This window comes from Varroa destructor, unplaced genomic scaffold (assembly GCF_002443255.2).
Source record: "Varroa destructor unplaced genomic scaffold, Vdes_3.0 BEIS01000006.1, whole genome shotgun sequence".
Lineage (NCBI taxonomy): Eukaryota > Metazoa > Arthropoda > Arachnida > Mesostigmata > Varroidae > Varroa > Varroa destructor.
The window spans coordinates 18,411,885-18,434,250 of NW_019211459.1; the positions used below are offsets into that span (position 1 = coordinate 18,411,885).

Genomic DNA, 22,366 nt, shown 5'->3' on the forward strand with positions numbered 1-22,366 from the left:
GAGTACGTGTAGAAACTGGCGATGGCCATCGCGGTTGAGGTGACCGCCTGCAACAACTCTCCTGCGCAAAGATCACTTAGGATCGTGGTTGAGACTGTGTCAGCGTATGGGACATCCTAAATCCTTTCCAGAAAGTAGAAAGGAGTTAACCGTAGAACTAGCTGATTGCCCCAACGTGCATTCGAAGAGTTAGCTCTGTTGCAAGATCAGCTGGAACATATACATTTCAATGGACGCAATGGAACTGAATCAAATGAATCTAAATGAACAAAGCTTCTTAGCTTCTCAACCTGGAATGGCTACTTGTCTCCATTCTTCTTAAGTATTTGCCAAATGCCTAGAAGTTATGAAATGATTTAGCGGGTGATTTTTGGTCGACCTTGGTCACGCTTGCGCTCCTAGATGCTGTTGTTTTTACAGAAGGTCCCTATGGATTTGGAACAGAGTCTGTTGACAGATCGTAGTACCTTCCCTAAAAGTATCTGTTGGAATATTTTTCTCTCAAATGCAAAATAGCTTTTTATCTTGTGTTTAGATAGGATGTTCATAGTTTACGCAAATGTCTGTGTCCGTGTGCATATGTATAAGTCGTTTTATATGTGTGTGCATACTCCTGTCCGTACCAAAGTTTATAGGCTGATCGAGTCACACACGAGCGTGAAAAAGTTGAAGATGGTACGTTACGTTTGGGCTTACTCATCTGATAGCGTTTTTACTGCTTTTTTTTTTAAATTCTGTTCTAGGTTGCCACACCATTTTCTATGAGACAGGAGCTACAGCAGCGTGGCACTCGCTGCACCCCAAATGGTGGGTTCGGCTCGGAGCCATGGCCCTAGTTCATAAGCGGGCCTGGCAATGGACCAGCAGTGATAACTCAGCTGTGTAGTGTAAACCACTCGCGTCATCCGGACAGCCTGGCCGAAAATAGACTATGGTAGCGGTTGTGCCTGCAAAGGCTGGCGGCGAACGGGCTAAAAGAGAAAATCCATTTATTTCAATTTCTTGCAGCGGCGGTCGCTTTTAGTTTGTGTAGAATAGCATAGCAACGCAACGGCAGACAGGCTAACTGGCTGGCTGACTGACTATAGCAACTCCACTCCTAGCCTCGTCTTTCTATTCTCTAGTCTCCTTATTTTCTCGTGCTCCCTTTCGTTCTCCTACTGCGTCCGAGTCGGCTGTTTACCTGCACTCATTTTTCCCTCGTTTCTCTCCAGAATGTGATCTTTCCAACACGTGGAAGCTCTGTTGGCTGCCTGCATCGACCGTACGCCTACGAAGGCGGCGATAAGGACGGGCTCCAGAAATAGGACCACCCGCGCGAAAAGAAAAAAGGATAATGACAAAGAGTAAAAGAAGTTGCTAGCTTCGCGAGAAAAAGCAGGAATGAGCGCTGAAGGAACTATGAGAGAGGAAAAAGTAGACCCGCAGGATCAGCAGGCTTGCCAGCGTTTCCTTTTATTCGTTGAGGGAAAACACGCTGAAAGCGGCCATCTCGTTCGCAAGCCCACAGAAGGTTTGCAGCTTTGTTTGCTTGCGAAATTGGCCGATCGTCAGATGGGCGAAATGGTAAACAGACAAAGGTGACTTGGCTGTTTAACTTAAACCTGTCTCTCAGTTCCAGAGAAAGCATAGACATATTGCGAACTCGATTGACGCTTGTCTTTCGACCTTGGCACGGTCGACCTGGCCTTCTTTCTGCGGGCTATTTCTCATACGGTTTCATAATTTCCTCAAGTCTCCTCACAGTCACCCGTGTTTGTACGCTGTAACTTCACAAGGCCTCTTACATGTCTCTTACGTGGCAGCCTCGTGAGGTACTCTACTCAAGGGCTGGTTGAGTCTTCCGTCTGGTAGAAAGGAAGAAACGCAAAAGACTTTTTTCCGCTTTCAAGCGGGAATTTTTAGCGATAGCAAAAAAGTTCGCAGTTAAAAGGTTGGGTTTTGCCTCGGCATCCAAGCCTCGATTTCCAGAGTTTTGCGTTTCATTGAATGCGCATCTTGAGTGCGGTATGCGATTAAGGACAGGGTCCTGTGGCCCAGACATAAATGCTTGAGCGTTAAAGGAAGAATATTGAGGTAGACGCAACACTGGAAAAAAAAAGGAGAAACGATTTGTGGCAGAACCGGCAATAGTTAGAAATGCAAACGTAAACCATCCCATATTGATGTGTTTCTAATTTCGGAAATAAAGAAAAATCAGCACGCTGCAAAACGACGAGCAATAACCGAAAATAGGGTGAGACAATAGACTCCTAAGAATTCAGGCAGGGCAGACAGGATGACGAAAGTGCGACCAACGCTAGCGTGTCTGTAAAGCTAGCTAATTTTGGCAGAATGTCTGATGTGGAAATGGGTTTTACATAAGGCGATTTCACAAGACATACACAAATGCATAGTACACTAACAAATTGCTTTGTATTCATTGCGAATTTCCTTCTAAATGTGATGGTTAGATCACATTTCGATTTCCAAATCAAACTGACCCGATCTATGGTGGTTACACTGGCTGAATCTCTATGTCTAACTTTTAGATTCTCCTTGGTTTTCTGGCAACGATGGGTGCCAATTTCGACGTGACTGGAGCCACGTCGGAACCTTACTTTTGCATGAGGGGCCCCATTTTTACGGGTGAGCTTGCTTGGTTTGCAAACGATTTCAGCTGCCACATAGTGCCAGCACTGGAGCTCGGGAACGGGGTCAGTGGTGGACGTCGGCGCCAATCGATGACTGTTCCTGCAAATTCAGATCCGGCATACGATGAGCAGACGTACGGTCAGATAGTCATACGGTAACGCGTTTTTACCTTACTATCTTCTGTGTGCAGCAGGCCAGGCCAGGCCAGGCCAGGCCAGGCCGACCCTTCTCTACATATATCTCTCAGCGCGTTGCCGTCAGTTTCTGTGGCAGCGAACATTCGTTCTGATTGGATCCCAAATACTTACACGCGGACCTTTGCATACAACCTGGAAGTGAGCGGCAGTAAACTCGTCACGGCCCGACAAAGTCAATCAGAAGGCGTTAGATTCCAACGCTCCGCCTTGCACAACATCAGAGACGACCTGGTCATCGTTTAGTCAATCGCGCACAGCAAACAGCCTACGTTCCATACAGCCCCTGAGTACGAAGCATGGGCTGAGGTGAACGAAAGTGTTTTCCTGGAACGGAACAGGTTTTCGCAGACGGGGGTAAGCGAAAACGAGACGAAGAGATTCTGGTTAGATCGGCAGGAGTTTGTGGCCCATGGCCCAGTTGCTTGCCATAGCGAGTCGACCATTCGCTATCGAGCTTATGATAAATTTCAATGGCCCATCGTGTATAGTATGGTGAAAAGCGTCCAAACCGGATCGCTGGAAAGCTTTAAAAAAAGAGAACTGTTTGAGGCTGTCTAAAGTCAATGTAAAAAGTCGCTACTGAGTCGGATGGATGGGAGAATAAACTGACTTTAGCCGCGGTCTCTGTACGAAAACTAAATCATTCAGCGTTGAATATCCGCACGTATGATTATTGTTTCTAAGATATCGTGAAAACATCTCTGAGAGAGATCTTGTTTGCCGTTTGTATAAAGTAAAGACAAAAATAGACGGACTAAGGTACAGAGTGCCTTTAATGTAATAGTTTGACCTTCAACGGGACCAAGGCGCACCTGCCTTGTAGTTCATTTTCATTCTGAATAAAAATTAGCTGTCAAACATATAAGTCCTATAAAATTTGTTTTGCTTATACCGCAACCGTCTTTTTGTCTATCAAATGGATTTCTCTATTAAAATAAGTCGCGCATGATAATGCGTATCGTGCAACATTATCGATGGGAATATTTAATTAATTCTAAATATCTATCTTCTTTTTGTTTTTAACAGATAAGACTCCGAGAAACGGACACTAAAAAATTAGCAGCTGTTTTATATCGTCTTCGTCCTAGGAATAATAGCATCTTGTCTTATAATCATCCTGGGTAACAGCTGTCGATTCAACGAGGCGACAGAAAGCCTTTTTGAATCTATATAATAATCAAAATATTTCAATTACTTCAGAGTAGATGTACCTTTAAATTCATTTGTGTTTACGTTTCTCAGTAACTCGAATGTTTTTTTTCGTATAGAAGGCAATTACGTTTACGGCTAGTGAGGGATCTTCTACTACCTTCTTTTTTTATTATGAGTCACAGCTAAAAGTACACCACGGTAGACTTCTCGAGTTCAGTGCTTTGTTGTCTGGGAAGGATTACGACACTGGTAACCTAACGATCATGATTACGTTTTTGCCACCATTAGCACTAATAACAGCAGACCTTAGGCGCCATTTTGCTTGTACTAGGAATACAGTTTTTCGAAAAAAATGTTGTAACTTGTATGTTCATCGACGCAAAGCTGATACTTGCCATTCCCTTGTGATACTAAATCCATAACCAATAAGTAAAGTAAGAGATAACAAAATTAATCGGCTCCGCATCACTGTTACAGACAGCCAGATCCAAGAACACCATTTTAAAGATGTCAAAATATGTATAAACGCAAGCATTTAATTAATTGCCAATTTAGTCTATGGTGAAATCAACAGTGCGGCTCAAGCACGACTTGATGTTATCTTTTCTAATCGTAGGAACGTGCCAAACATAATCATCGCCTAAACAATTGGAGTTTATCCTTACCTTGCTGGTTTTCCAGGTCAAACGCTCTTTTACTATAACCTAAAATATATCCCCAATTTATGGCAATATAATGTATCTGCTGATGTATGCGATACATAATTATTGGTTATTTCGGGTTAAAGAAATATGATGACACGTATTAGGGTAGCGTTCAGTGGGGGCTTTTAGCCGCTTTGTAGACCTCCTCCGTATCGCAGATGGTAGCTATATTGTCGAAAACGTTTTTTTTAGCCAGACGCATTGACTTTGATAGCGTTTTTATATTTGGCGTACAACAAGTAACCGTGTTAAGCAGCTATACATATACGTAAGTATCTGTTTCATGGGGCGCACTGAATTGCAGATCACCGGAATCGATCGCACGGTATTAAGTGAAGAACCAACAAGGGACGTCTCTTTTATTTAGCAGTTACTTGACCACTCAGTGTATATCTTGCAACTTCTTTCATGAGAATAAGCCAACTATTTATTCTAACGCCAGAATTCCCCATAAATAGTGTGCTAGAGGTGTCAAATAGGCCACCAACAGGAAGTCGTTATTTGAAAGTGTATGTACTCATGACCGTTTCGACATAATCGGTAATATATTTTTCCCGCCGAATTTAATACCACAGGTGAGGATTGCCTGGCAGCGCTAGTGTGAACTGGCAATACTGATTGTGTCGGACACCTAAAACACCCGATTCTTTTTATCTGCCGTTTCAAAAATCACAATGGTGGTCTCCAAATGTGCGTACTCGCTTGTGACTTCTGGTTGGCAGGGTACATACTATCATACGTTAGAGCAATGGGGAATGGGACATGGCAGTCTAGAGAGTACGAGGGGTTCAAATTAGTTGAACGAAGTCGACGAAGTAGGGCACAGAGCACCAAGCTTCTTTCCCCCAGGGGAATCAGTAGGTAAGCTCTGACTAGCCCTATGTGAACGTCTAAGATGAAGCGAGTCAAAGGGTATGGAGAGAAGGCGGCAGACAGGCAGCCTCAGGGAGAACGTGTAACGTACCAAGGCGCAGAAGGGGCACAAGAAGCGTCGAGGGCTGGTGCCGGTCGTAGGCACACTATCAGACCTCCAAGCAAGTACATATACATTGTTGGTTGTTGGCTAACAGTCGTACGCAGCCAGGCCGATTGGACGGCCAGCGGGCCGAACCCGAACCAACTTTCTATAATGGTATAGTGGGCTATGCTATCTCTTGTCGCGTCTAAGTGCTGCCCCGGTAGCAGTACAGCGAACGTGGGCGGGACAAGAACGGTTTTCTCCGGTCGTCCGCGCTTTAGTTGTCCTTCCCCATTGTTCCCCATCTCGGTGGCGGGTGCGTTTCTCGTCGGCACCATAAAGTCATCTTGACGCCGATAAGACGACCGAGTCGAGTTAGTCGAGTCTGCTTCAAACGGCGACTTTGTGCGACGAACCCCCTCACTGTGCTCCATTCTGCCCGTTGATAGTAGTCCACAGTAGCTTGAGCACCAGATGGCGCAGATGTCGTCTGTGAATGCATTGCACGCATTGGCACACCGTGTTGGTTGCGCCCCTAGTAGGGTCTTGTAACGTCTAGCAGTGGCTGCAATGGCGACTTACTGCGTCCAGCATGAGCTGTGGCGAACTACGGATAAGGTCCCGCCGTCTGCTGGGCGGACGGTACATTGACTCTAAGGAAAACCTGCCCAACGCGTCGGCTGCTACGCTCGCTGTGTGCTGGGTCTGCTCTGCCGTGACTAAGGTGAGTGGTAGTGAAGCGGCAAGGAACAGCAGCAGCAGTAGTGGCAATGCCGGACGGACCCGAAACGAACAATTGTGACCAATGGGCAGAGGCCGGTACACTTGCTTGTCTGTCGTTGTCCTTTTGTTGTTGTTGTTGTTGCTACCAGTGTCGGGTTTGAAACTATTCCCAGCGACACGCACTCTCGGGTCCCAGCAGATCTTTTACGGCGAACCAAGCTCCCAGGAAGTTCTTCCCGTAACAACTTGTACAAGCCCTCTGCGTGTAGGTGGTGGCATGACAATCGCTGGCGGTATGAAGCCACATGGAAGTGCATTGCCGGAAGGTTTGCTGCTCTCGACACCGTCCACGACGAAGTCGGGTGGTCGCTCCCGTACGCGTCTGGCATAGCGACGACACTAACACGCGCGCAGGCCTCACTAATAATTGCGCTTGTATCGCGTAACATTTATTTGAGAGGCACCTGTATCAGAGGTATCCAGCCAAAAAACAATGGTACAGTCAATAGCTGTTTCAATAGAAGGAACCGTAGGAGGCTTATGGTATAATTTATCTATTCCTTACATTTACTTTATAAACTTATCAGAGATATTAAGCGTATCAAAAAGTAAACATTGTTCATTCTGTTTGTTACTCTGGAAAGCGACTGGGATCGATCAGCGACATACCTTGTAGACACTAACTGAGGGAATTGAAATGCGTACCTTGAGGGTGGAATCAAGGAGTTTCATTTCAATGTAACGAACGTCAAGATTCGAAATAATGCTGCGACCTCTCAAATCACCACAATGGCATATCATCCTACCTAGTAGTCAAAACGCTTATCTCGATCGCCAGTTAGAGCTTTTTTTTTCTTGAATCAGCGTTTAAACTCCATTTATATGTTTTCACCTACATTTGTCAATCTTTAAAAACTTCGAGGAATGGAAATTTTGACAATATATTCAGTCAAAATAATATGTGCTTGTTAATGTTAATTAATAAAACATCAGAGCAAAGCTAGAGTTTAGATAAGTGATTATTGTTTTGGTAAGGGGTTTGGTAAGGGTAGGGTAGTTAACGCTGGCATCGTTATTGTCGCCAAGCATTCGGTTTGGATGAACATAATGAACAAAAAAAACGCCATGTTTCAAACGTTCAGTACACAAAACCGATTTTATATAAGACATAGTCTTTAGTAAGACATAGTTTAATAATGACATTTTCTTCAGCTCTATCCAGTTAGCTGAATCGAGCTATATTAGTTCGTGTCGTGGCTCGTGTAGGTATTCAGCTGTGAGAGGAAGTTATATTCTACAAGTTACGCCTTCTAGATTAGATTATCAAAGGGAACTTTATAGTCGCAGTTGCTTAGTCAGGCGTGCTCTCTCTGCCTATGAACGTTGAACATGGAAATTCGATGTTCAATGGACACCATGATGTAACATAAATGTGTTTCTCGAGTAGACAGGTTTGTTGACCATATAGGAGCCGTGCTGTTAAAAGCTCCTCAACAATGACTTAGAGCATTACAAGAGGAATTGACAAAAGTGTTGCCGATTCTCTACAAACATGTCCTTGTTGTTGTTATCTAATTAAATATGTTCAAAACACTGAATGACTGAATCATAGAGCCGATAATGTAAAGATATATCGTGAAGATTCTTCTTGAAGCTAAGACGCTGTAGAGCCTCGTGAGGACCTTCGTTAACACTATTCAATACAGGCATTATTTCGGCTATCGCGGCTTGCTTGCAATGACGGGCTGACGCTCCCAAATGAGTTCTCGTGTCCCTGCACTGCTACCCTCATATTGTGGCTTCGCTATTGAGAACGAAAAGTTGTAAAAGAGTCGTCAATTGTTTCCCCTTTCGCTTTGACGCTTTCTCATCCTTTTTCCATCGAATAAACGCGTCATTTATTTAGTATGATTGCTACAATTACTAGAGTTTGCCCAAATAGCCAATGCGAGAAACGCTAGCTTTAACACGAAGGGTACATGATACGCTCGTCCGCATAATGATACACAACAGAGTGCGCGGAGACATGAGGAAAGTCGTAAACATTTGCCGCCGCCGCCGCCGCCGCTGTGTTGCCGTTTAGATCGCCCTTTTCCGACAATAATGTCGGAACAAGATGGCACCGAGCGACTACCGTCTCGCAGTGTACTGGAGTGATTTCAAGCTCTTGTACTGCACAGTGAGAGGAGTTAAGCTTTCCATAACACTTCTCTTCCTCTAGGTTTGACGGTCGTATTGCCTCTTCCTCGGGTCCGTTGATGGTCGGTCGCAATCCGTAAGGAGACATGACAAATCCCTCCTGCCACTTGGTCGTATGTAAGGGAAATTAAAGGCGATACGTTCGCGTCGTATCGCTTAAAGACTTGAGCTATGCAAGCGGGATAGCGGGCCCCCGCTAAAGGAGAGTAGAAGTTGGATGGAGATTTAAGGTTTGTAAACATGTACCCCAAATGACGGACGAACAAATGGCAATGGGAAGGATTCTATAACGAACCTTCACATGGTTTCTGCTGTATAAAGAGCGTAAGGGGGGATTTAAACACCGGAAAGCTGAATGCTCTTGCCTCTAAGCTAGCTGTCATGCATGAGTGTAATAAAAGCGTCGAAAAAACAATAAAAGCAATCTCCTTTAAAAAAGCCTGGAGTGTCAAACAGTCTCGTGCCAATAACTAGCGTTATATTAAAACCGGGACATGTCTATTTCAATTTTCGAATTCATATGGCTGTGGCTGTCTGAAGCTTTTTGTGTGTGTGTGTGTGTGTGTGTATACATCGTATAGGAACGATTGTAGCTTCATAAAAGTCGGTCACTTGGGCCCTGTTTCTGTACGCAGCCTGTTACATGTTCTGTAAGATTTCCCACAAGCTCATCACATTGAAATGGATGCTTTCACACTTGGCTGTTCCTGACTGGTGATAATATCAAAATGCAATTCTACCCTTTACTAGCCAGCTCATCACGCATGCTACAAACTTTGGTGGAAAAAAATCGACATTAAGTAAGGAAGCTCTATCTTGTAGAAGAGAGGCTTGATAAATTATGTGTATACTACTATAAATTAAAAAAAAAGGCGAGCCATTTCGTATCTTGTTAGTGTAAAAGTTTAATCGAAAAGGACTTACGAGATGTGCCTTAAATGTCCTAGAATATTTAGCGATTATAACATATTTAACGTATTTGCTAGACAGAAGTTTAACAAGTTAACGGTTTTACTGGAGGACCGTCGAAAAAAACATGTATGACAACATTGGTAATTATATTATATAGAAAGAAATTATATATATATATATATAGCTATTTGGCGATCCAACAGATACGAATAGCTTTTACTGCGCTTCACTAACAGACGAAATTTGGTAAATATTTGCATGAAATATCGTCCACTAATAGTTTCGAAGTTATTTAGTACTTGGATGCTTTCAATAGTTACAGAGACATATAACATTGTGGTTTAAGGGGCGCATTGTCTTCCCCAGGATAAAGTCCCAAAGTTTGCGCTCGAACAATACATATGGTGGTTGTTCGAGACGTCCCACTGCTACGAAAATGCCAACAATAGTATATGACAAAACGCATTTGGTGGGAGAGTGTATTCGAAACGTCGGTACTGACAAATCCCGTAGCTACCACTAGTTTACTTGACGAAATAGACTCTATGGACGCATAAAACGTCCTTTAAAAATACCTTAATTTTATCATTATTATATTCGGCACGAATCCATTGTAATAGTTAAGTCCTGCATTTAAATATCTAAATGGCGCACCGCCGAGTTCATAGAACGTCTTCGTTGAGTAAGTTTGTTTGCTTAGCACACAAGCCTCAAGAAATGAATCTCTGGATCCTATGTATGGTATTTCCAATCTGTACTTACTATTAAAATCTGTTGCTTGCTTTACGACTGAACGAGATCAGTGGAGCGATCTCCTGTGCATATGCCAAGGTTGAAGGAGACGTTAATTCAATATACCCTTGTCGAAATCTTCCGTCTGCATTGATCACTCATAACAAATTTTATATGTAGAATGAGGAGAATGTAGATTGAAAAACTTATCGTACAGCTCCTTCTATGCTAGAAACAAAGCTGACAACTAGTTTTTATTGACAGGACAACAAATCCCGCTCCATACATTATTCGGTTCCATCTCGTTAACAGGTCACCGACTTTAATATTCTCGAGAAGTTCGAACGGGCGTCCTACTTAAATTACATTCGGCGTCCCAAGAAATACGTTGCCGATTGCCCTTGGAAAGCACGCGAGGAGACCACCCGTTGCAATTTTATATTCGTATGTAAAACGGGCTGTTGAGACTGCCAGGGATAGTATGAGCTAAGACTTTCTATAAAGAAATAATAAGCACCCCAGCAGAAATTAGCGTATGTACATTCTTGACTATATGATTTCCATATGGCTTTTGCATGATCGGCACTATTTTTTTTTTTGTTTTATCAGTATACAAGAAGCCGTATTTTGTCGAGTAAGGATCTCCAATTCGTTGCGGTGGATTCCGATGGGTGGTGATATAAGGCTCACATCTAGGAGGCCTGAGGTATAATACCCAGCAGAGACTTTGTACCAGTGTGTTCGGCTTATGCATGATTATACGTCTTGTACGTATTATATTCAAAATGACACCCACCACGCTGCGATACTATTGTCGAGAAGCATTGACTTGAGCTTTATAAGTACTATACAAGATAAACGTGATCACCGTTTGGTAGACAATATGGAGTCGATGATTACGATATTGCATCGATACAAATGTTTAAGTGTACTCTTTTTTGAACGTTGCTTAAGTGTATGCGCCCTCTATCAATGGGGCAATCTAAATAGAAGCTTATACGGATGTATTAACACCGAATTCGAAGTAAACTTTGGTCCTCGATGCTAGTCAGCGTTAAAGTTCGTCTGCGAATTTCTATTCAGTCTATGACTTCAATGTTGTTTATGTCTGCAATTGCTTCTCAAGTGTTTTTTTTACCCTCAAATTTTTCTGTCGGTTAATAATTGGTGTTTTGGCGCCTCCACACACAGAGAATTTGGTGTGTACTAGCGTTCGGATGCGGTGCGTTAGACATAGCGACAAATATACGTACATTTGTCACTTCGTCTCGATTCTCGCCTCCACGTCTCTTCACGATAGTTTATACGTCTGGCTTCCAAGATTGTAGTTCTTCTGTTACCTTAGATTTTCATCCGCGGTGATATACCCTGCATGCGAAATTAGCTAAAGATTCACTGGTTAGTCTCAGCAAAATCTTGTTTTATGATTATATCTATCTAAGTATACGGCATAAAAATGATAATTCAACACATAGTTGCCTATATCCTTTTTTTTTTTTGTAATTGAATCTATTCGTGTTAATTGTTTATAGGTCTTACTTCAGTAATTTGAAGTCCAGTCTCCTTCATGTTGCCATTCTGATCTGTGTCACCAGATAGGTATATTTCGATAATGGTAGCATGGCTATTATACAACCTAACAGTAACGAGCACAACGATAAAACGATTGGCGACCCAAAATAAAGTTAACTGTCCATCCGTTATTTGTTCATTACACATCAAGTCTGGCCGTTTTGGCCTATGTCGCGATTTCATTGAGCGTTTCGGGTTGTCCGAATGGGTTCATTCGATGCGCTGCAGTCGACGCTTGTTACGGGTGTCAACGGGAGCGAAGCTTTCGCAACTTGTCACAGACTATCTGTAAGCGCGTCGCGTACCGAGCTCACGGAGATTGACTATAGGACGCTTCCTTTCTAGCAAAGCGTCTGCTAATCGCCTCGGTCGAACTGCTATTGTCGACTGAGGCGTCCCTCGTATGTGACGCATTACTTTACCGTACGAACCTTATGTAGCATAAATCCTGCTCAGGCGCGTGCAACGCTCGAGGACGCTTAGGTAAATGCAGTTTTAGTGTACGTCAGGTTTTATATATGTCAACATTTAAAACACGAGTACCACCGTTTACACAAGTACAATTATTTACTACATCCTGCATCATATCAATAGTTATTGAAGAGTAGCATTAATTATCATATTAGAACTACATTAAATCTTTCAGTTGAACGATGGGCTGTTTCTGGTTTAACCAATGATGTTTTGGTTCGTATGGCTATAGAATAACTCAATCAGTTCCTAATACTGAAACGTGATTCACCCTTTTTGAAGATCCTATCAAGTCTTCTCCTCAACAACAGCATGCGTCAGATACGTTAACTCAGCAAATACACTGCTTCTCTTATATTTTACAAAGCACATTTCAGCATTAAGCACACTTTGATTTGTTATCATTTATCATCCAAATCATAACCTCTTGCTACCATCGGAGAGGATGGGAAATACTTGATTTAAAGAAATCCATTTAAGCAAACGTTATTTCTACTATACAAAAAAAGAGCAAGCTAATCAAAGCGGTCTTTTGGATTTTCATTGGCGGCACTTGTCTGTCACGCAACCTGCAGCTTCATCGCTTGATTTTTCATCGTTTGGTCGACTTTTGCCAATATCATTACGTTACAATCAAGCAGCCGTCATCATAGCAACAACGCCTGTATATTTCTCTCGAGAAGTCGACTTATCTTCACTTTACGCTAATTTAAGTATTCCCGTCGTAAAGGCTGTCGGTTTACGTCTCATATTGATACCGCATCCGTAGTACTATCCTTAGCCCCCACTTCCAGCGTCAACACTGCTACCGTTCTCTTTCCGCACCGTCAACTCTTCGCAGGCATTAACCTCTTCATTCTTTTTCACTCCTCCCTTTTATTTCTACTGTCACATTTTTGCCCCTCGGTGTTTTTTCTTTGTATTTTTTCTTTATTTGGCTCGTTCGTTTTGTATGTATCTGTGTGCGACAACGATCCGTATAACTGTTTCATGTGTGAAAAGTTTCTATGTCTATCGGTTTGCGTGCATTTCTGCGGCACATTTATTGCCCCCCGATGGTAGGGTTCTGCCTATTGGAGCACATTTTGTCTGTTTCCACCTTGCTTCATTTCGCCCCTATCATAGCAAAACTCAGGCTCATGCGAGAAACTCACCTCTTGCCATTTGCTTCATTGTGGGCGTAAGGCACTGGGGGTTGGTGAACGGCACGGCCACGCCGCCTTGCCACCTCTAGCTGGCCACATATATCAACGAGGCGACGCTAGACATACGCGAAGGACGGGGCAACGAAAGCCTTACCGCATAAGCCTTACCGGCTTAAGGCATCGTCCAGGGGCAAGGCATCGTCAAGGGACAAAAATGTGGAGGGCTTAGAGCAAACACAAGCCAAGGGGTGATGTGGTGACGCCAATGCCAAGCAATAGCGATGGTGTTAGTTGGCGTATGGGCCTAGGGGCGCTAGGTGGCTCGGTCGCTTGGCTGCTCAGTCGTCGTTTGGTGGGCTCAAAGCCTGGAGCCTGCCGAGGAGGTAATCCCCCCGCGATGCCACTTGCGATTCAAAACGTGCCGTCTCCGGCGCCGCTAGCAACGTCGGTAGGGCCGACGCCGCCGCGCTTTCAACGCTTTCACGCAGTGAGCAGGCTGCAATGACGGCAAGGGCGCGCGGAGCGAACAAAGCGGAAACGGAAATGTCACCCCCCGACTTCTATCCGTTTTCTAAGAGTGCAAACGCGAGACATTTCGGGGGCAAAGCAGGATAAAGACTCGGAGCAGCTGGACGAAGCAGGGCCAGAAGGAGGTAGAGTAGCACAGCTCATGATGGAAGACAGTGTGGAATAAAAAGAGTGAGATGGAGAGAATGAAGGTAGCATTGCTACTTAAATCACGTCTGTACGCTACTGAAATTACGGATATTTTTAGCTGGCTATTAGCGTCAAGCCTAAAGCTGTAATAACGCATTATTGCTCAACTGTCGTTGTTTCTATACCATCCTCTCAGATACTGGACGAGCGTGAAGAGATGATGGTGTGGTCATTGAGTCTATTGAAAGCGAACACTGCGAATTGATAGGCCGTTGATCTATGACTAGTGATGGGTACGACTACTTCGCTATTGCATTTAAGTAATTGTAATCACAAGAAAATTTAAAATAAATCCAGGCTAAAAAAACAATGACAACTTGGAACAAAGAACGGAGACATAGTGTTCTAGTTTTGTTGTAATATCCCTCAAAAATATCAGCAATTTTGGCACTAGAGTTTCATTCATGAGGAAATAGGGCAACTTCTATTATAGTTTTCTAAATTTCTTAATGGTTCTTGCATGACTCGAGGGCAATATTATGTGGAACAAAGTCAACATATGTTGTCACGGTCAGTTCGAAACATCTGTATTTCATCCAGATTTCATGGCTCCTGTGCATAAATTACTGGTAAAGCCCTAATAGCATGTGCGCAAAAAACGCATAAAGGCATAATTATATGTATAGCAGCTAGAGCTCGTGACAACTGTGCCTATGTTCTACATAGATGGAGGAGAGTGAAACCTGGACAGAGAGAAATCTCGTTTAAATACTTAGTTCATATCTGTGTTGAGGCTAAACGAGAATGGTGAACTCTGGCGACGGAGGATCTACATTACATTGTTACCCTTTTGTCCCGTCGGACCCCTCTTTGTACACAAGCGCCCTTGCTGCCCGAACGCTAGCGCAAAGAACCCAGTGAGTTTGCGGCTTGGACCGACTGCACAGGCAAACAGAACGTAGAAGGCAACAGTACTACCACGAGATAAGGGTGAGTTTACTAAACGAGGCCTGAGATGACCTTTAAGTTTGTTCCAAGTACAAGGCGCGAACGTGGAATAGTCGACAAAACAAATTGCTTTCCACTTCCTTCTCGCTCGTTCTTTGCTCAGCAGGCCCCGTTATCCCCCCCTGCTGTCGAGCGCTGGATGTTGGGCGTCTGCCTTTGAGGACATCTAACCGTTAGAAGACTAGCTTCGTACATTACGGGTGCTTTGCTGTCCCAAACAGATACTGTGTGCCGCTAACGTGTGTCGAGAAACGCCAAAGGGACACAGAGCTGGCGTCAATTCTTCAGGCGCGTCTAACCATGCCAATCTTTTGTGAATAGAAGATTCGGGCGCACGGAAAAAACGGCGATGTACGGCAGTTTGCAGCTGATACGACGGTGGGTCGCCCGATGTCGTGTAACCGTTGTCCAACGACAGAAGTGTCTCTACATCGGTTATTTGTCTGTGCCGCACCGTGACGTCGTGCTGCTTCGTTCAATGGGCAATGGACGACAGCGAAAGGGATTTGTTGTGCGGCTATTAGAGGGTATGGGGATCAAAAGTTAAATTGGCCTTTTCTTTCTCGAGCCTCGGCGCCGCTTTTGCCGGCAGCGGGCCTTGCCGGACTCTTCCCGAAAGTCTCGTCACATCGTGCCAACAACGAAGGCTGAGAAAAATGGTTTCGACAAGATGAAGCCGAGGGCTCAGCGAATGCCCAACAATTCGACGAACTTTCAGCTCTCATTCGAATCCGCCAGTGATTGCGTCAGTAAAGGATCAATAGGTCAACTTGCTAGATCTAAGATTGAGTTATAGGAGAGATACTTTTGTTCCATTTTGTATTCTATAAGAACAAATGAGGTCGATCCGCTAAAAAAAATTATTTTCCGAAAAACGAACAAAATAGAAAAAAACTTCTGCAGAAAATAATGAGAACGGTATTTTAAACTAGATATGTCTCGCTTAAGCAAATTTCATATGGAAGTATTGCAGGTATGTATATGACCGTACCGTATTATATATTGTTAGGAACTAAGCGTAAGCAAACCTAGATTCCCTGAGTACTAACTACTTATTCCTTTCTTTGGCGTGTATTCCGGCTGTCCATATAAAACTTGTAAAAATCTTGAAGATCTAACATTCGTAAAAGCAAACGCAAGATGCAAAAGCTGATCGTGCACATTAACTATATTATATAGGACTGCTACGTAGGAAGCTTACGTATGTGTTTCCTCTTATAATTAAGCTGCTTCTAATTCTTTTTACTACCTTAAGATAGCATTATAAGAAATAATCTTCTTGGACATTATAAGACAAGTTCTCTTAATTTTTTTTTTCTGTGTAGAGGCCTCTTGGCGGTACGTATTGCTAGCAAAGCTAAATCCGTGTCGTCGTCCTTTCGGTCTAAGTAGATCGTGGCCTTCTCGTTAATGGCCTTCGTAATTCGCTATTTTTTTTCACAAATCTCAAGTTAATTATAGATGCCGTCTTCTATTCAGACCTTGCAGTCATTTCATTAAAAACGTTTTTCTCATCACGGGTGAAATTACAGCACATTGTATATGAAACCTTTCTCTTAACAACTGGACAAAGGCCAACAGACAAAGCAATGGATGGTCCTTTTTTTGGTTATTCTGTGTGGTACAAACACACGCCTAAGGTGCTGACGTACTCGCTTTTATAGCAGTGATGTTTTATGCATATGACTCACTGGGTATGTTTGTATATGCGTGTGTGTAACAGGTTGTGCCACTCGACGCATCCACAAGTGTTCGCTACTACGTGTGATATCGCTGTTAATTCATTAGGAAGGTGCTCCTAGAATGTTTCTGGAGTGGCGCTGGGGCTGGCGTACGGTACGTAGGTTAGCCGTACCCCATGACGCCATGGGTGGAGGGAGGGAGGGAGAGAGAGAGAGAGGTAGAGGGAGGGGAAAAGAAACAAAGAGAGGCGTCTGCTTAATGAATCATTCTGGACATGTTTATAGAAGGCAAAAAAACATCGTCGACCCAATACAGATTTACATACGCAGCCAGGTATTCGGAATATACACGGCAACTGACTGAGAGAAGCAGAAAGATTTTTAACACCGTACCGTTATGGTAAATGTTAAAGGTACAAAGTCATGAATAAGGTCTGGAAAAAATATACGTAACGTGAATGGATCTAATAGCAAGAAAGGAATTAATAAAGAAAAAGAAAGAGAGGAAGGGCAATTAGTTTATCGATTCTTGTTTCTTATTGATTCATAGACCTTTTTCATGATTTGTGGACCGTCCCTCTCGACGTGCAGAAAATGAAAACGGATCTATTATGTTTAATGGTTTCTGAAAGCATTCGATACTCTGCTAATTCAATGGAATTACTACGTCAGCAAGTTATTATTATTATCCATTATTTAAGGCAGTAATTATTGAAGGTAAAACGTACATTTATTGAAGAAGTAGTCATTATATACGATCATTATAGAAAAACTAAAGTGTCAAAAATATTAATGGACGCCGATTCTGATATTGGCTCGGTACCCCATAATGGTCGCATTGACTCCTATGTATATGTACGAAAGTCTTGCAAAAGAATATTAACGAGATCGCTGTCGCATTCGTATTTTACTCTGTCGCTTTATCTATTTTACACGACTTAGGCTATAAGCTGTTACTAAATAAGTCAGTAGTTAGGCTATCCGATGAACGCGAATCACTGCTCTGAAAGGGGGTTGGTGCCTTCAGATAATTTGGTTTGTTATTCAGCGACTAAAGACGGCAGAACCTTTGACAAACTAACGAAAAAATGCCCTCCACACACGTTCGCCATGTAGCCGTTATATCAGCCTTTCAAAGCATTGCTCCATTTATTTCGTGTATTTTTTTTTTATTTAGCATGCGTACGAAAAATAACAAAAAAAAAGCAAATAAAAATACAAAAGGATTACCTGCAGGCCTATATTTAGGTTTGTATAAACCTTCTGTGTATTTACGCCAGGACCCCGCTATGCGGTACGATGACCAGGGAATTAATATCTCAATTGGTATCCATTCAGTATTTTTCGCTCGTTATGCCCGAATGTTCTCGTCAAACATATTTCTTTGAACGACTACATGATGATGATATGTTATGATGAAATGATAAAATGTTATCATTACTGTAATCCTATTCTAAGACGCTATTTTTTGATTTGTCACGCATTCGAATTTGTTGGGGTATAGCAGGATAGCCACCACATATGAGAATCTTTTATCATATATGGAAATTTAGCACACCCTAATCGGTTTCGAAGCATTAGTTGTTCAATTACTATAATTATGATATAATAAATAATAATAGTACAATAATTAATTTCTATTATCTGTACACTTGTCTTGCTAACTGGTCAAATTGTACGTTCTATGGGAAGGCATTGGCGCCATTCTCCCTTAAGTAAGACGCGACACTAGCGCCCATTTCGAAAAACTATCCGCACGCTCTAACCAAGATCAATGAATAATATCATTATTTTCGGCTGCATGGGAAACCAAACAAATAATCAACTGTCGAGATTATATCTAGCTAACGGGAGATGTCATGATGCCAAATCATGACCCAGCTTTCGATTGATTGTACCAAATGGCCACGCTCCGTTCCAAGTAGCTGTAATTCAATGACGTATCTGTTCTAGATAATTTCGAAAATTAGTCGATGAACTCTGCCGAACGTAAACAGAGGACAGTTTAGAAAAATTATTTACTAGCCTATTTCCCAGCTCTATAGCACCGATGCCGCCCACCTGTCCTTACAATGCGATTTCTGTGCTCTGGCGAAAACTACTGAACTGCTTTATTCTACGGTCTCGTTTAGAAAAATGGCATATTTTGCAACTGTTAGCGGCGAACAATATTCTTTCACGCTTTTTAGGGTAAGAGGATTCTATGTAACATTTTCAGTCATGCCACTTTATGGAATGTGCTGTGAATTTTAGCGTTTTGTTCAGACGTCTCTGGATATATAGTTATGACAGAGCAAGCTAGGTATGACGTGACACAGGGTCAGAAGATGGCCAAGGACATTACCGGGATTCACACATAACTGAATCCATCAACAGTTGAGATTAGCTTCGTATTTTTTCATCCGTTTGGTCTCCAAGTTTGTGCTTCGTGAGGTAAAGGAAACCCCGGGTCTTTAAAGTACTGCTTAGAAAACGCGACAAGTAAAACATCGAATGGCTGCACATAGCAGTTCAAGCAATCCATTCGCAACGGTACAATAATGACCCATAATAGGGCGAAAAGCGACAGCCTGGTGCATGATCCTACTACCTTATAGTGGGAGGCTTTTCTAACGAGCCGTATGAAGGGGGAAAGGTTGTCCAGCTGGCGTAACATGTTTTCCTCTCTACAGCTGTTGCAAGCAAAGAGAATAGCATAACTTGATTAGACTGCAGGCAACCTGCATAGATGGAGGAGCTGAAGACTCTGGGTAACACCGAGAACGGTCGAGATGTATAATTCTTCTCTTGTTATTATGTGAAGCTTCGTTCAGAATTGGGGGGATATTGTTCCCTGTTTTGGGACAACGAATAGCTACAGCCCATAGAAACTAATATTTGCTTAAGTGTAGTTTGTTTTTTATATGATTTTACATTGTATATGCAGAACGTATGCGAGTGCTGAGAAAACGGGGGATATTAACTGTGCACTCGTTACAACTTTTTTTTGACGTTTTTTTTTTATAATTGTAAAGATAAAGTTTGTGTCAAAACTAACGTAGCCCATCTGCCGGTTGACGAAAACAATTTAATGTTTTACCTCCACAACAAATGCCGGACTCGGAGAACAACGGCCGTTATAGCAGTAACTGTACCATTTTGAAACGAACCAGCCAAATGCTAGTTCAAAGCATTTGTAATATTAAGATCGGCCTTTTTTCATTCCACTTTACAGACATTTCAGAATAAACAGGCAAAAATTAAACACTAAGGTGATCGATACATTAGTCCGTCGAAAGTACAAAGTAACTTGACAGGTCTTTGTATAGTGTCTGTCCTTTGTCCTCGGATTATGTCCCCCTCACACTTTGTTTGTAGGGGGCAAATATTTTTCGTATTTTTGCTTATGCAACATATATATACTAAAAAGTCATGTAAAAGAGAGAGGGACTTTATCAATATAGACATGACGGTCACAAATAAGAAAAACGTCAAAAATACAATTGTATATAACATTAACAGTGATAAGCTGTTCTCAAAATTCCAACTTTATATCTGCATAGTATAATGCTAGGATATTATAAAGCGAATTAGATCTCAAAACAAGATGGGGTTGTAGATGCCCCTAGCCTAAGCGCGCCGCGAATATACTGCGCTCCATACAATTGCAGGCAATTCTGAGCACTAGATCGAATGTCTTAGTGAGTTTGAGACAAACGTCCTTCCATGGGTGTTCGCCCATGGGCATTTCTTTCGAACCAACGCTCGTACGCACCCTTCATAGACAAACGTACATTAGCATTGTGGGACGATATAATTTATACTAAAGTCATCACTACAAGGTGCTTTTCATGTGAACCTGGCGACGGACAACGAGTTACAGCTGTGGCCCACGGAAAACCATGGATCTGATGACGCATTATGACCATAATCTTCCAGCCCGCTGCGAAAGCCTCCAAATACTTTCTTTTAAATGTCCTAAAATAAAGACGGTGCGTTAAAGGAAAACATTTATCGGCGTGAAGAATGCAACATCTCAAAATGTAATACTATGTCTACAACATAATAATTAAATTACTAATGTAATTATTTTTTCATTTACGGAAATTTTTCCAAAGTCCAGATAACCCCTTTTCCGTTAATATCGATTTCCAGGTAAACATTTTTCAACTCCATTGTAACAAAACGATACACTAAACTCTTATTTTACGTATTTCATGTTACCTGTAACCCACCACTCCAGACAAATCTGATAAAACAGTTTCTGGCGTCACAATTTTTGCTGTAGAAGTTAACCGCGCCCCCCACCCCCCACCCCCCACCCTACTATGATCGAATGGTTTGGTGCACAGAGAGACCCCAGCAAATAGCAGGGAGCGGAAACGATAAGAACCGCTCGTTTCTATTCCGGGTTTCTGGGTAAGGATGAATTAGTTCAGACAGCTTATGCCCTGCTAGCATCGCTACAATGCCTATGGCGAATCCGTGGCAGCTAAAACAGTGGCTATTGGTGGCTAGAGAATAAATAGGAGATTAAGTTGCTTCTGGGGAAGTTTACAGTAAAGGACGTTTGCGAAGTATATCCCATAAAGTGGTCCCCTCACTATCACCGGCTCGATAGTACGCGACCGAGTTGGCTTAGGGGATTAGCATGAGCCTGAGTTGTGCCTCGTGTCCGCGACGCGCATCTGAACAGTTGATTGCAATGCGCCGTGACTACGGTTGAAACGCTTTGCTGATTCATGGTGTATTCTGAAGACGAAGCGGCGAGTGATGGTGGTAGCAGCTGTTAGGCCCGCTGTATGACCCCTATGTATGGAGATTCGTGAACGTGTAGTTTTCCATGAGCGAACGACAGCTTAATGGCCCGGTCGCAATGAAGCGGAAGCGTGAATCGACGTCAAGACGCTTGCCTGTACCACTGAAAATAGTCCCGTTCCTTAAAAGAAGGCAGTTGCGAGTACGCGTTCTAACCAAACCGATTTGGTAAACACTAAAGCAACAGGCATTGATTGGTCCGGTTCTGGCATGTTTCGGCGGATTGTAGACGTAAGTTGGATAAATAGTAGCGATATTTCGACTACAAAAAAAAGTTGTTATATATTATCGATACAACTTTTAGATTGTACCCTTAAAATAAATGAATCTGTTGTTAACTAATAGTTTACCCATCAATATTATTAGCTACGCATACATATTCCGTTATAGCTTCATACGACATATTCAAGCGCTACACTCAAATATATAGTACAGTTCTTCTAATATATATATGAACTATATAGGCCAAATATTTAAAACCAATAGAGGATCGCTTCATATTGAACTCGATCATTAATAGCCTACACCTACACACAAAAATACCGGTTATTCTGTAACGAGCGACTGACTAAAGTTGCGAATCTTAAGTTTTTTACGTTACGATGACGACAACGAAAACTGTGGACGGAGACGGGAAATTCGTTTGTTCGCTGTGTCCTATTTTTCATCTATCTGTTTAAGGTACTACCTTTCACGTCTTAAAGTCAGTCCTTTTCTGTTTTTCGTTGGTGCCTTTTCGCGCTTTCATTTCGTTCGAACGAACAGGCTTAGATCGATTTCCTTCCGCTCTAGTATACGCTGTCCCAAAAGAACTGTATATGTA

The 22,366-nt window shown here is 42.6% G+C and overlaps 1 protein-coding gene across 1 annotated transcript in view; it reads left to right on the forward strand.

Annotated features, from left to right (window-relative positions):
• Window positions 1–22,366, forward strand: part of LOC111252472 (cyclin-dependent kinase 6-like) — a 77,690-nt gene that overhangs the window by 18,265 nt on the left and 37,059 nt on the right. The window lies entirely within an intron of this gene.